The sequence below is a fragment of the Chiloscyllium plagiosum genome, unplaced genomic scaffold, assembly GCF_037043375.1.
Source record: "Chiloscyllium plagiosum isolate Xiang-an unplaced genomic scaffold, Cpla_swu_hap1 HiC_scaffold_27, whole genome shotgun sequence".
Classification (NCBI taxonomy): Eukaryota; Metazoa; Chordata; class Chondrichthyes; order Orectolobiformes; family Hemiscylliidae; genus Chiloscyllium; species Chiloscyllium plagiosum.
This window is the reverse complement of record NW_028270165.1, coordinates 75,970,400-75,985,154: the sequence shown is the minus strand read 5'-3', so window position 1 is coordinate 75,985,154 and position 14,755 is coordinate 75,970,400. Positions and strand designations below refer to the sequence as shown.

Below are 14,755 nucleotides of genomic sequence, written 5' to 3'. Positions count from 1 at the left end.
TGAAATGATATTTTGAACAAACCTAGATTGTTAAGTCTTTTATCTTTTAAAATGGGTTACAGGTTTCAGTTCATTTATATGTAAATCCCAGAACTACTTTTAAGTCACATTCTCCTTTTAAGTTAGGTTCGAGTCTACCTGTATCGCAATCTTGAGTCAGACTGGTTCTATTCCAAAGTAGGAATTTACAAAATATTACATGGATTGACTGCCTGCAGATTGCGTATGTTTTGAGCAAAATAGAATGCATCTGCAAATGCAAATTCACCCCATAGACTTATATGTATGTGCACATGTATGTGAGAAAGTGTGTGTTTGCGTGTGTGCATGCTTGGTAAAGTGTGAGAGAGATTAAGTACAAGCCTGTGAGAGGGTGTCAGCGTGGGGGGCGCATGTGTGTGTGTCTGAGAAAGAGCATGTGTATGAGAGAGGGTCTGTGTGAGTATGTGTGTATGTGAAAGTGTATAGTGCAGCGGGGTCACCTGTCGTGTGACATGAACCCAAGGTCCCAGTTGAGGCCATCCCGGGTTTCAGCCTCTGCTCGGCCACTAGAAACGATTAAGCAGTTACAGAACACACATTGGAGAGGGGTGGGTGCGATTTTTCTTTCGATTCGCAGAAGGTGGGAGCCTCTGGATGCTGTGATCCAGGGCAAACACATGCTGGAGGACCTTCGGCTCAGAGAGATGGAGCTGGAAACCAGGCTGCAGACACTTGGTGGGGGGAAAATTAACCAGACACTTTATTCTGGAGACGGTCATTCCCCTCTGGAGAGAGCCTTCTGATTGGGTCAGTGGACAGGGTTAGGAGTGTGTGAGCGCGGGTCAGGCAGGTAAACGGGATCTGAGAGAGGGTTGCAAGGGAGAGGAGCAAACTGGCTGGGTGGTGGGAGTAAGAACAAAATTGAGGAGGTGGACATAGGGACAGGGATTGTCTCCGTTTTCTGCAGATGGCAACAGGAGGCCAGGTGGCATCGGTGTCTGGCGCCAGGATTCAGGAAACAATGTGTTCAGGGCCGCAGAATTGGAAAGGGGGGTTGCAGTGGGTGTGGTCCAACAATATCAGGAGGGGAGGGCCTCTGCTGAGGGCATGCAAGAAGTTGGAAGCTACAAAGGCAACGCAGAACCTCTCAGCTCTGGGAGGCACGGTTGCTCAATGGTTAGCACTGCTTCACAGCATCAGAGCCCTGGGGTCGATTCCACCATCAGGTGACTCAAAAGGTAGAAGAAGGAACTATGAACTTGCACTCCAAAGTTTCTTTGTTCAGCAATACTCCCTAGGACCTTACAATTAAGTGTATAAGTCCTGATATGATTTGCATTTCCAAAATGCAGCACCTCACATTTATCTGAATTAAACTCCATCTGCCACTCCTCAGCCCATTGGCCCATCTGATCAAGATCCCATTGTACTCTAAGGTAACCTTCTTTGCTGTCCACTGAACCTCCAATTTTGGTGTCATCCACAAACTCACTAACTATACCTCCAATGTTCACATCATTTAAGTAAATGATGGAAAAGTAGTGGACTCAGCACCAATCCTTGTGGCACACCACTGGTCACAGGTCTCCAGTCTGAAAAGCAACCCTCCACCACCACCCTCTGTCTTCTACCTTCAAGCCAGTTCTGTATCCGTTTGACTAGTTCTTCCTGTGTTTCATGAGGTCTTACCTTGCGAACCATGAGGAACCTTGTTGAACGCCTGACTGAAGACTGACACCCACCACTCCTCCCTCGTCAATCCTATATGTTACTTCAAAAAAACTTGGTCAAGTTCTTGAGATATGATTTCCCATGCACAAAGCTATGTTGACTATCCCTAATCAGTCCTTGCCTTTCCAAATACATGTAAACCCTGTTTCTCAGGATTCCCTCCAACAACTTGCCCATCACCGATGTCAGGCTCACCGATCTATAGTTCCCTGGCTTTTCCTTACCACCTTTCTTAAATAGTAGCACCACATTAGCTAACCTACAGTCTTCTGGAACCTCACCTGTGACTATCGATGATACAAATATCTCAGCAAGGAGACCAGCTATCACTCCCATGCTTCCCACAATGTTCTGTGATACACCTGATTTGTCTTGTTGATTTATTCACTTTTATACATTTCAAGACACCCAGCACCACCACCTATGTCATATGGACATTGTTCAAGATGTCCCCATCTTTATCCCCACATTCTATACCTTCCACATCCTTCTCCACATTAAATACTGATGCAAAATATTCATTTAGTTTCTCCCACATCTCCTGCACCTCCACACACAAGCTGCCTTGCTGATGTTTGAGGTCCTATTCTCTCCCTAGTTACCCTTTTGATTCTCCTTAATCCTATTTGCCAAAGCTATCTCATGTTCCCTTTTCACTCTCCTGATTTCCGTCAACTATATTCCTACTGCCTTTATACTCTTGTAAGAATTTGTTCAACTTCTCCTGTCTATACTTGTCATATGCTTCCTTCTTTTTGTTAACCAAAACCTCAATTTCTCTAATCACCCAGCATTCCCTACACCTACCAGCCTTTACGTTCAGCCAAACAGGAATATACTGTCTCTGAATTCTCGTTATTGCATTTTTGAAGGCTTCCCATTTTCCCTTTACCTGAGAACATCTGCCCCCAATCAGCTTTTGAAAGTTCTTGCCTAATACCATCAAAATTAGCCTTCCTCCAATTTTGAACTTCAACTTTTAGATCCTTTTCCATTTTCAATCTAATGGAATTATAGTCACTGGCTCCAAAGTGCTCCCTCACTGACACCTCAGTCACCTTCCCTGCCATATTTCCCAAAAGTAGGTCACGTTTTGCACCTTCGCTCATCGGAACATGCATGGACTGAATCAGAAAATTTTATTGTACACACAAATTCCTCTCCGTCTGAACCCTAAACTCTATGGCAGTCCCAGTCTATGTTTGGAATGTTAAAATTCCGGACCATAACTACCCTATTATTCTTAAAGATAACTGAAATCTCCAAACAAATTTGTTTCTCAATTTCCTGACTATTAGGGGGTCTATATTACAATCCTAATAAAGGTGATCATCCCTTTCTTATTTCTCAGTTCCACCCAAATAACTTGCCTGGATGTATTCCCAGGAATATCCTCCCTAAGTATAGCAGTAATAGTTTCCGTTATCAAAATCGCCACTCCCCCCTTTGTACCCTGGAACATTCAGCTGGCAGTCCTGCCCATCCATGAGGCCACATTTCTGTAATTTCATCAGCCTTCCCTATTAGGCCTCTTGCATTGAAATAAATGCAGTATAATTGATCAGTCCTACCTTGTTCTCAGCTTTATCCCTTCCTGCCCTGACTGTTGGACTCACTCCCTTTCCTAACTGTACAAATCTCAGGTTAATCTCTTTCCTCACTATGTCCCTGGGACCTATCCCCCACCTTATTCATTCAGCAACTTTACTGGCTTTCTTTCTGCAAGCAGTCTTGATATTTTATTTTCATACCTTGATTCAGCACCTTTGTCGGCAGCTTATTCCAGGTTATTAGAACAATACAGCACAGAACAGGCCCTTCGGCCCACAATGTTATGCCGAACATTTGTCCTAGTTTAAGCACCTATCCATGTACCTATCCAATTGCCGCTTAAAGGTCACCAATGATTCTGACTCTGCCACTCCCACGGGCAGCGCATTCCATGCCCCCACCACTCTCTGGGTAAAGAACCTACCCCTGACATCCCCCCATATCTTCCACCCTTCACCTTAAATTTATGTCCCCTTGTAACACTCTGTTGTACCCGGGGAAAAAGTCTCTGTCTACTCTATCTATTCCCCGATCATCTTATAAACCTCTATCAAGTCACCCCTCATCCTTCGCCATTCCAATGAGAAAAGGCCTAGCACTCTCAACCTATCCTCGTACGACCTAGTCTCCATTCCAGGCAACATCCTGGTAAATCTCCTCTGCACCCTCTCCAAAGCTTCCACATCTTTCCTAAAATGAGGCGACCAGAACTGTACACAGTACTCCAAATGTGGCCTTACCAAGGTCCTATACAGCTGCAACATCACCTCACGACTCTTGAATTCAATCCCTATACTAATGAACACTAATACACCATAGGCCTTCTTACAAGCTCTATCCACCTGAGTGGCAACTTTCAAAGATCTATGAACATAGATCCCAAGATCCCTCTGCTCCTCCACCTTACTAAGAACCCTACATTCCGCATTCTTATTTGTCCTTCCAAAATGGGCAACCTCACACTTGACAGAGTTGAACTCCAGCTGCCACTCCTCAGCCCAGCTCTGCATCATATCTAAGTCCCTTTGCAGCCGACAACAGCCCTCCTCACTATTCACAACTCCACCAATCTTCGTACCATCTGCAAATTTACTGACCTACCCTTTGACTCCCTCTTCCAAGTCATTAATAAATGTTACAAACAGCAGAGGACCCAGAACTGATCCCTATGGAACTCCACTTGTAACTGGGCTCTAGGCTGAATATTTACCATTTATTGTCACCTAAATGAAATTTCCCTCCATACACACTTAAGACTATCTGGCTGCATTAGAGTTTTCAGGTTTCTATGTCCTGGATAATGTGTGATCATTGGTTCTTCCAGCCTGCTGACCCACCAGTGGGCCCAGACTGGGGAGAGGCCATTCACCTGCTCTCAGTGCGGGAAGGACTTCACCCGCTCCTCCCACCTGCAGAGGCACCAGCAAGTTCATGTGCCATCGCAGGGGGATTGAAGGAGCCATGGCTGAGTGACATTATCGACTGGATGATCAATCCAGTTCCAGTTTGGAATCCCACCTTGGCAGATAGCAGAATTGAAATTTGGTCAGAAATCTGGAGTTCAGAATCTAACGATGAAACCATTTTCAGGAAGAAAAACAACCCCATCTGATTCACTCATGTCCTTTTTAGGGAAGGAAAGTGCCATTGCAGGAAAGGATTCACTCAGTCGTCCCAGCTGCATCCTTTACCTGGTCTTGCCTACACGCGACTCCAGACCCACCCTCCTGCCAATAAGCGGGAGAAACTAACTTGGATACAGTGTGCAGGCTGAAATTGCTGAGTGAGGCAATACTTCCTACGGGTTAAGGCTGTATCAAGGATCGAATTACAAAGGGACAACTCGGTGTTGACCAATAGTAAAGGAAGCCAGGGATGGGGAAGGTGTGCACTTTGACCTTGAGCTGTTTTTAAAAGAAATAAGCTACTTTTCACATGCCTTTGCTGGGAAGATCTGAAGCTGTAACAAAGTTGGGTCTCAATAAAGGTTACCTGAATTCACCGTCTGACTCATTAAAAGGTGCAAGTTCCGAAAGGTTTTTGTTTTAAAGCAGCTAATTTCTTTCAGCCTCCAGCACTAAGTTTCCAATGTCGTATATCAGAAGAAGCAGTGAATGAGTAATTAATATTGTTAGAAATTGTAATTTTTTAGGACTGTAGGTTCATCATTTCATCAGCATTGTAAGGTTTACTGGCAGCAGCGGGAGGCATGGCTGTGTTCACTAGAAACAAAAATTAAAAGTCACACATCAGGTTATAGTCCAACTGGTTTATTTGGAAGCACAAGCCTTTGGAGTGCTCTTCTTCATCAGGTAGTTGTGGAGCAGGATCATAAAACATAGAATTTGTAGCAAGAGATTAGTGTCATGCAACTGAATTGAACAAACCTAGATTATTGTTAAGTCTTTCATCTTTTAGAATGAGTTGCAAATTTCAGTTCATTAATATGGAAATCCTAGAACGACTTTTAAGTAATATTCTTGATGCAATTTAAAGGTGACATTTCAGCTCAGTCAATGCATAAAAGGTGTGAGGTTAGAGTCTCTGTATCCCAATCTTGAATCGGACTGGTTCTATTTCTAAAGTAGGAATTTATAAAATATTACATGGATTGACTGCCGGCAGATTTTGTGCTTTTTGAACAAAATAGATTGTATCTGCAAATTCACCCATAGACTTTTGTGTGTGTGCATGGGTGCATCTGAGCAAAATTGAACGTATCTGCAAATATAATTCTGCAAATTCTGGCTCGAAGGTAGAAGACAGAGGGTTGTGGTGGAGGGGTGCCTTTCAGACTGGAGGCCTGTGACCAGTGGTGTGCCACAAGAATCGGTGCTGGGTCCATTACTTTTCATCATTAATATAAATGATTTGGATGTGAACATAGGTATAATAAGTTTGCAGATCACACCAAAATTGGAGGCGTAGTGGACAGCAAAGGAGGTTACCTCGGAGTACAGCATGATCTTGATCAGATGGGCCAATGGGCTGAGGAGTGGCAGATGGAGTTTAATTTAGATAAATGCGAGGTGCTGCATTTTCGAAAAACAAATCAGAGCAGAACTTATACACTTAATGGTAAGGTCCCAGAGAATGTTGCTGAACCAAGAGACCTTGCAGTTCAGGATCATAGTTCCTTGAAAGTGCAGTTGCAGGTGGATAGGATAGTCAAGAAGGCATTTGGTATGTTTTGGTTTATTGGTCAGAGCATGGAGTATAGGAGTTGGGAGTTCATGTTGCGGCTGTACAGGACATTGGTTAGGCCACACTTGGAATATTGAGTGCAATTCTGGTGTCCTTCCTAACAGAAGTATGTTGTGAAACTTGACAGGGTTCAGAAAATATTTACAGGAAGTTGCCAGTGTATGAGAATTTGAGCTGAATCGGCTGGGGCTGTTTTCCCTGGCGGGTCGGAGGCTGAGGTTTATAAAATCATGAACGACATAATAAATAAGCAAAATCTTTTCCCTGGGGTGGGGGAGTCCAGAACTAGAGGGGCATAGATTTAGGGTGAGAGGGGAAAGATATAAAAGGGACCTAAGGGGCAACTTTTTCACGCAGAGGGTGGTGCATTTATGGAATGAGCTGCCAGAGGAAGTGGTGGAGGCTCTTTCAATTACAGCATTTAAAAGGCATCTGGATGGATATATGATTAAGAAAGGTTTAGAGAGGTATGGGCCAAGTGCTAGCAAATGGGACTAGATTAGATTAGGATATCTGGTCTGCATGGACAAGTTGGACCAAAGGGTCTGTTTCCATGCTGTATATCTGTGACTCCAAATGCAAATTCACTCTGTAGATGTGAGTATGCGCGCACGTGTGCACATGAGGTTGTGCGTGAGTGTGCATAAGAGAGTTTATATTTTTCGTGTGCGCATGCTTGGTAAAGTGAGAGTATGATGGAGTATAAGCCTGTGAGAGGGTGAGAGTGTGGGGGTGTATGTGTGTGTGTGTTTGAGAGACAACATGAATGAGAGAGATAGGGATAGGGTTGCATTTTTGTAAAACAAACAAGGGCAGGAATTGTAGTTAATGATAGGGTCTTGGGTGTCGTAAAATAGAGAGACCTGAGCGAGGTTCAAGTACATAGTTCTGTCAAAGTTACATCACTGGTAGACAGGGTGGTTAAGAAGGTGTTTAGCACACATCTGTTCATTGTTCACACTATTGAGTATGTGGAGCTGTCCAGGATATTGCTGAGGCCACTTTTAGAGGACTGAGTACAATTCTGGTCACACCGTTAAAGGAAGAATACTATTAGAGGGGGTTCGGAAAAGATTTACCAGGATGTTGCCAGGACTGGAGGGTTTGAGTTACAAGGAAAGGCTGGGACTTTTTTCACTGCAGTGTAGGAAGTGGAGGGGAGACCTTATAGAGCATCAGAAAATCATGAGTGGTGTAGGTAAGGTGAATAGCAAAGGTGTCTTCCTTAGCGGAGGGGAGTTCAAAACTAGGGGACATTGGTGTTCATGGTGGAGGAGAGAGATTTAAACGGAACCTGAGGGTCTACTTTTTTTTTTACACAGTTTGTGAATGAATGAACTTCCAGAGGAAGTGGCAGACACAGGTACACTTAGAATTTTTAAAAGACATTTGGATGGGCACGTGAATGGAAAGGTTTAGACGGATATGGGCCAAATGCAGGCAAGTTTAGTTTGAGAATCTTGATCGACTTGGAATAGTTGGACCGTGCTGTCTGATTCTATGACACTAAGAACCAGAAGTGATTTTATTGAAATCAATAGAATTCTGAAAGGGGATTGACAGGGTAGATACAGAAAAAAATGCTCCTTCAGGGGTATCATAGAATCCTTACAGTGTGGGGACAGACCATTTGACCCACCGAGTCCTTTACCGACACTTAGAAGAGCATCCCATCCAAACACACCTCCGACTGTGTATTTCCTGTAGCCAATGAAATTTGAATTAACCTACACATTCCTGGACACTAGTATGGCCAATCCAACCCAGGAGGTTCAAGTGTGTCAGCAGCAATCATTTCAAGCATTGTTGGTTTCCTTGGATGCAGAGAAGGCATTTGACCAGGTGGAGTGGCTATATCTTTTTTATAGGTAAAAACAAGGAATGCAGATGCTGGAAACCAGAGTCTAGATTAGAGTGGTGCTGGAAAAGCACAGCTGCTGTGCTTTTCCAGCACCATTCATATCTTTTTTATACCCTGGAGCAGTTTGATCTGGGTGAAGTGTCTACGAGATGGGTAAAGGTCCTTTACAATGATCCCCTAGCAACGTTTCTCACCAATGGCGTATGGTCTAGTAATTTTACCATTGGTAGGGTCAGTCGGCAAGGCTGTCCCCTTGAACCATTATTTTTCACATTGGTGATTGACTATTTGTGGAGGCTATTTGTAGGGACCCTAACATAGTTGCTCCAGAGGTGGGATCAAAGGTACATAAGATCACATCATATGCGGATGATGTTCTTACTTTTCTTTTGTACTCAGCTGTTTCAGTGTCCCATTTGATAGTGTATGAATTCATTTGGCTCTTGCAGGTTATAAGATTAATTTTTCAAACTTGGAGGCTTTGCCTGTGGGGGGTCTTGGGGAAATACTTGACATTGAGGGTGGGTTTCCCTTTAAGTGGGCACAGGGAGGTTTTCTTTACTTAGGCCTACCTGTCACACCTGCCTTTGATCGGTTAAGGCTGATTTTGTCCACTTGTTTGACAAGATTAAACAAGATCTTCAAAGATGGGGGGGGTCCCTTCTGATATCATTAGGTCAAGTGGTCCTATCAAAAGAAATGTTCTTCCTTGCTTATTATACTCTTTGTAGATGCTCCCTTTGCTTATGGAATGGTTGGTTTAATTCTTTTATTTGGTACCATAGACAGCCCTGATTAAGCTAGCAAACCTACAGTAGCCCAGGGATTTTAATTTGGGGGGGGGGGGAGGGGGGGGGGGAGGGGGGGGGGGGAGGGGGGGGGGGGAGGGGGGAGAGAAAGCCTTCCAAGTATCAGAAGATATTGTTTAGGCTCCCTTCTATCTTTTGCAAATGATTGGGCATGTGAGGACTCAGTTCTGGATCAGTGGTGCTGGAAGAGCACAGCAATTCAGGCAGCATCCGAGGACAGGCAAAATCGACGTTTCGGGCAAAAGCCCTTCAGCTTTTGCCCGAAACATCGATTTTGCCTGTCCTCGGATGCTGCCTGAATTGCTGTGCTCTTCCAGCACCACTGATCCAGAATCTGGTTTCCAGCATCTGCAGTCATTGTTTTTACCTATGTGAGGACTCAGTGTTGATATGGTTGGACATTGAGGCATCTCAGGCAAAATGTCCTCTTATCAACGTGTTGTTTTCAAACAAAATGAGGACAGTTGTGAAACATTGCCGTAATCCAATAGTTACTAACACTGTCAAAGCATGGAGGGGAAACAAGGCAGGTGAAAGGTAATATGTCTAAAACATTTTCCTGCTCCCACAATTGGCATGCCAGATTTCCAGCCAGGGATAACGGATCCCAGGTTTAAACTTTGGGTGCTTAGGGGAGTTTCTTGTTTGGGTGATTTGTTTGAGGGTGAAACGATGATGTCCTTTGATCAAATAATTCGTAAATTTGGGCGATCGAGTAAGGACCACTTCTGTTTCTTTCAGATTAGAGATTTTATTCGAAAAGAGACTTTGCTTTTAGCTGAGTGTTGTAGATCTGATTGGAACACACTGAGTACTCTTTATCATCTGTTGGGGGAGGTTTTTCAGATGACATCAAATGACTACCTGAAGTCTGGGAGAGAGTTCGGAGTTGAGCTTACTTCAGAAACATGGGAGGATATTTGTGAGAATGCGAGGAAGATTTCGATCTGTAATAGGACCCAGACTATGCAGTTAAAGACTTTTCATAGGGTTCATCTGGCTCAGATCATCTCGCAAAATTTAAGGAGGGAGCATCTTCAATGTGCCCCCCCCCCCCCGCCGTGTAAAATAAGCACAGGGACCCTCGCTCATTCCTTGTGGTCCTATCACAAGCCTTGTATGTATTGGAGTGCTGTGGCACTAGTAAAGGGTCTTGGGGACCAAAGTTAAGGTGGACCTGGTCTCTCTTCTCCTGGGGTTGCCGAATTTATCTTCGCTAGATGTGCCTGGGTGAAAGCTTTTAAACATACTCAATTTTTGTGCGAGGAAGAACATTCTAACGGGCTGCGTGTCTGTGAATCCCCAGAGTCTGTTGGGGTGGCGTAAGTTAATTATGGAACACATTCTTTTGGACTTTCCTACAACTATGGTGTTCGAAAAATGGAAAACTTTAATAAGATACGGCAGCACTTTTTGAATTACCTGGAAGCTGATTTGTCTGCCATTTTAATTAGGTCCTTTGTTTAGCCGTGATGTGAACTTGATGCCCTGAGAGGAAGAATTTCGAACAAATGTTGGTGTAATAACTGATGCTCTCGAAAGTTGAGATCTACACTCTTGTTGTGCCGAGCAGCAATATTTATTGGGCTGTATAGGTTTAATTTGTTTTGTAGAGTAGTGCAGTAGTTGCTTCACTGTTATGGTTATAATGTTATATTTTTGTTTGGTAATTTTATAATTTTGTAAAGAGAAAGTTTTCCATAAAAATATGTTTTAAAGTCTAATGCTTTGTGCCTGTGACACTGTTCTCAGTCAAGGATAGGTTCCCCATCACCACCAATCAATATCTAATTAAGCAAACTGCCAACATCCACAGCAGTCATGATTTGCCGGTGTTGGACTGGGGTGTACAAAGTTAAAAAATCACACAACGCCAGGTTATAGTACCTGTTGGACTATAACCTGGTGTTGTGTGATTTTTAACATCCAGAGCAGTAGAGAAACAGCAGCTGTATTTAAGAGGGGACTCCGGAGACGTGCCGTTTATTACGACGACACATTAGGAAATAGACACCCGATTTTTTTTTTTGCAAATCCAGCTAGAACATGAATTACAATTTATATTTTGGATGAACAGGATGGTTGTGAACAAGTTGCAAGGGATTATGATTAAAAAGGGTTACAGGAAAGGTCGTAAAGCTTCGTGGATCAGACTCAGATTAAAATACCCCCCTGAGCGGCCTCTCTCACCCACCAAAACAATATCTTACTTTTGTTTAGACCTTTATCCCGCCCGGATCCACCACCAGGACCGGCTCCTCGGACCTTCCTCCAGCTCCGGGGGGTTGTTGAGCTCCTGGGCTCCGGAAGCCGCGGGCGCCGGCTCTCTCTCCTCCACCGCCGACATTTTTAATTTGTTTTCTCGTTCACCCGGTAACCGCCACCTCCCCCTTCCCGGGCCCCGGGAATTATACACAAATAAACAATAAACCCCACCGGGGACTCTCTCCTTTTCTTCACTACTTTTGTTTGAAAAGTTCCGGCTTCAATTTGAAACGTATTTTAAAGGTATTTTCTGAGGTAAACGGTGCCTGTCTGCCCCCCTCCCTCCGTCAGAAACCGCCCGCTGAGTCGATGAGAAAACCGCAGCCTCGCGCCGCCATCTTTGTTTTTCTTCTTCTTCTCCTTCTCCTCCTTCAGTGACGCGCGTCATCCGCGCGCTCCCTCCAATCAGAGCGCACCTTACTCCACCTGACCAATGGCGGCCGGCTTTGCGGTCCCTGTTTGTTCCGTCCCACCCCCACCCCGCCGAATGTCGCTCTCCGATTAGTCCGCACCGACCGCACGCTTTGGGATTGACGGGGAGGTTCATGCGTACGTCACTATCCCCGCCCCTTTCCCTTCCCATTCATTCATTATCAGTTCACTGCAATGGGCTCTGGGGGTAGGAGGGGGTGACCCATATTGAGGTGGAAGGTGTCCACATTCATTCAACAAAAGTGGGCTTGTTTCCTACAGTGGTAGTGTCCCTACCTCTGATCCTGACGCCCAGGTTCAAATCCCACTGCTCCAGCAATGTTTAATAACATCCTCAATCTTTTTTTTTGGCATAAGTGACACGACACTCAGGTTACAGTCCAACAGATTTATTTAAAGCACAAGCTCTTGGATCATAGCCCCTTCATTAGGTGAAATCATGAAAACAGCGCAGGAAACAGCATTCAGGTAAATGATCAGCCAGGGATGGTGATGAAAGACAGAGCATCACAACGGTCAATTGCCAACTACCATTCTTATTTCTGATCTTATTAATACATGACTGATAAAACATTGGGGAACAAATAGTCAAGTGCCTCAATTTTGTAAGTCTCCATTTTGTGATAAAGTTTGCCTTACAAAAACAGGATCTGGACCAGATGGGCCAATGGGCTGAGTGGAAATGGAGTTTAATTCAGATAAATGAGAGGTGCTGCATTTTGGGAAAGCAAATCTTAGCAGGACTTATACACTTAATGGTAAGGTCCACTTAATGGTAAAGTGTTGCTGAACAAAGAGACCTTGCAGTGCAGGTTCATAGCTCCTTGAAAGTGGAGTCGCAGGTAGATAGGATAGTGAAGGCGGCGTTTGGTATGCTGTCCTTTGTTGGTCAGAGTATTGAGTACAGGAGTTGGGAGGTCATGTTGCAGCTGTGCAGGACATTGGTTAGGCCACTGTTGGAATATTGCATGCAATTCTGGTCTCCTTCCTATTGGAAAGATGTTGTGAAACTTGAAAGGGTTCAGAAAAGATTTACAAGGATGTTGCCAGGGTTGGAGGATCTGAGCTACAGGGAGAGGCTGAACAGGCTGGGGCTGTTTTCCCTGGATCGTCAGTGGCTGAGGGGTGATCTTATAGAGGTTTACAAAATTATGAGGGGCATGGATAGGATAAATAGACAAAGTCTTTTCCCTGGCATTGGGGAGTCCAGAACTAGATGGCATAGGTTTAGGGTGAGAGGGGAAAGATATAAAAGAGACTTAAGAGGCAACTTTTTCACGCAGAGGGTGGTAAGTGTATGGAATGAGCTGCCAAAGGATGTGGTGGAGGCTGGTACAATTTCAACATTTAAGAGGAATTTGGATGGGTATATGAATAGGAAGGGTTTGGAAGGATATGGGCCAGATGCTGGCAGGTGGGACTAGATTGGGACGGGATATCTGGAAGCGTTGGACCGAAGGGTCTGTTTCCATGCTATATATCGCTATGACTCTATGACTCTAAAATGGCTAAGTACATTGACCATGAGAATGAATTGAGGAATGCACAAATCTTGGCAATAACATTGTGTCTGTCCTTTCCCAGACAGAGTTTCCACAACCTAATGAATAGAATGCTCACAGTATCTTAGATTTTATCCAAGTTGACACAAATGGCACCAGACGGAGAAAACATTAATAACCTTGTTTTAATCTATGTGAACAACACTAAATGGATTCCTGAAGAAGGGCTCATGCCCGAAACGTCGATTCTCCTGTTCCTTGGATGCTGCCTTACCTGCTGCGCTTTTCCAGCAACATATTTTCAGTAAATGTATTAATTATCTAGTTCATATTATGGAAACTTAATTACAGCTATCAATATTATATTGTGTCAACTAGAACATACAAAATTGTTACACTCATAAGGAGTATAAAATATGCTGCGCTTTTGTTAAAAATCAGAGATTTTCACTAGTACATACAGGGATATCTTGATTAATACTCGATTATAGACTATTGATTTCTCGATGGCTTAATTACAATTAATTTGTAACTTACGTGTGGTCTGAGAATTTCTAAGTCAACATTTTAATGTCATGAATCTTTTTTCAACATAGGGACCGTTTCTGTAGGCTGATTAAGTGACCAAAAGAGTTTTGATTGGATGCAACAGTGGTGGGGGGCCCCTTAGGTATTTTTCCTTAAGACCACTCCTTGTGTCCCAACAGATGATCTGCCCCTTACCTAGTACCTCGAAGGGATTGAACAAACAACCTGGACCAGGATTATAAGGTAAGAAAGTTTTTGTTTTTTATGAGGTTGCTCTAGGTTGCTGCAGAGTGACCTTAGCTATTCCGTATTGTTCCTCAGATAAAACAGTTAGACTGGTGACCACAGTCAGAGAAGTGCTCCCCACTACCTGAGAAATTGGGCTTAGAGACCTGACTCCTTTGGATATGGCCAGTTAAATTTCTGAGGTTATAGAAATAGGAAGGCAGTTTCTGTAAATTTCTCACTCTGTATTATTGATATGGCCGGTTGAAATTTTTTATTGTTGAGCAAGTAATGATACAGAAACAATGGGACAGTCCCTTTATGTAGTTGGAAAGGAGACTCCCTTTCAGACTGTGTGAGAGAGAGAATACCTGATCAGGAAAATGATTTATAGGGGTTAGAGGTCCTCAGGGAAATTGGAAATTTTGGTAAGTTCTCTGTGAATTGGGCAACTTGTTAAATTGTAATGTACAAATTAAAGGACGTCCAGTTTGAATTATTGAATGATTGTGATAGTGTGTGTGAGAGAAAGGCAACTGTCAATAGAATGGGGAACTGTTTCCAAAACTGTTACTTTGTCAACAAACAGATGAAATGGACACAAAAAAACTGAGAAGCCATTTCCACTTGATGGCACATTTAATTGTGATTGTAGAAAACAATTG

At 43.7% G+C, this 14,755-nt stretch overlaps 2 protein-coding genes across 2 annotated transcripts in view; one reads left to right on the top strand and one right to left on the bottom strand.

The window, feature by feature from the left end:
* Positions 1–11,689, bottom strand: part of LOC122543525 (uncharacterized) — a 36,409-nt gene extending 24,720 nt beyond the window's left edge. The window contains exon 1 of the mRNA XM_043682317.2: positions 11,349–11,689. The gene's annotated coding sequence lies outside the window, so the exon portion shown is untranslated. The remainder of the gene's footprint in view (positions 1–11,348) is intronic.
* LOC122543548 (uncharacterized) overlaps positions 1–14,755 on the top strand; it is a 398,874-nt gene that overhangs the window by 75,343 nt on the left and 308,776 nt on the right. The window lies entirely within an intron of this gene.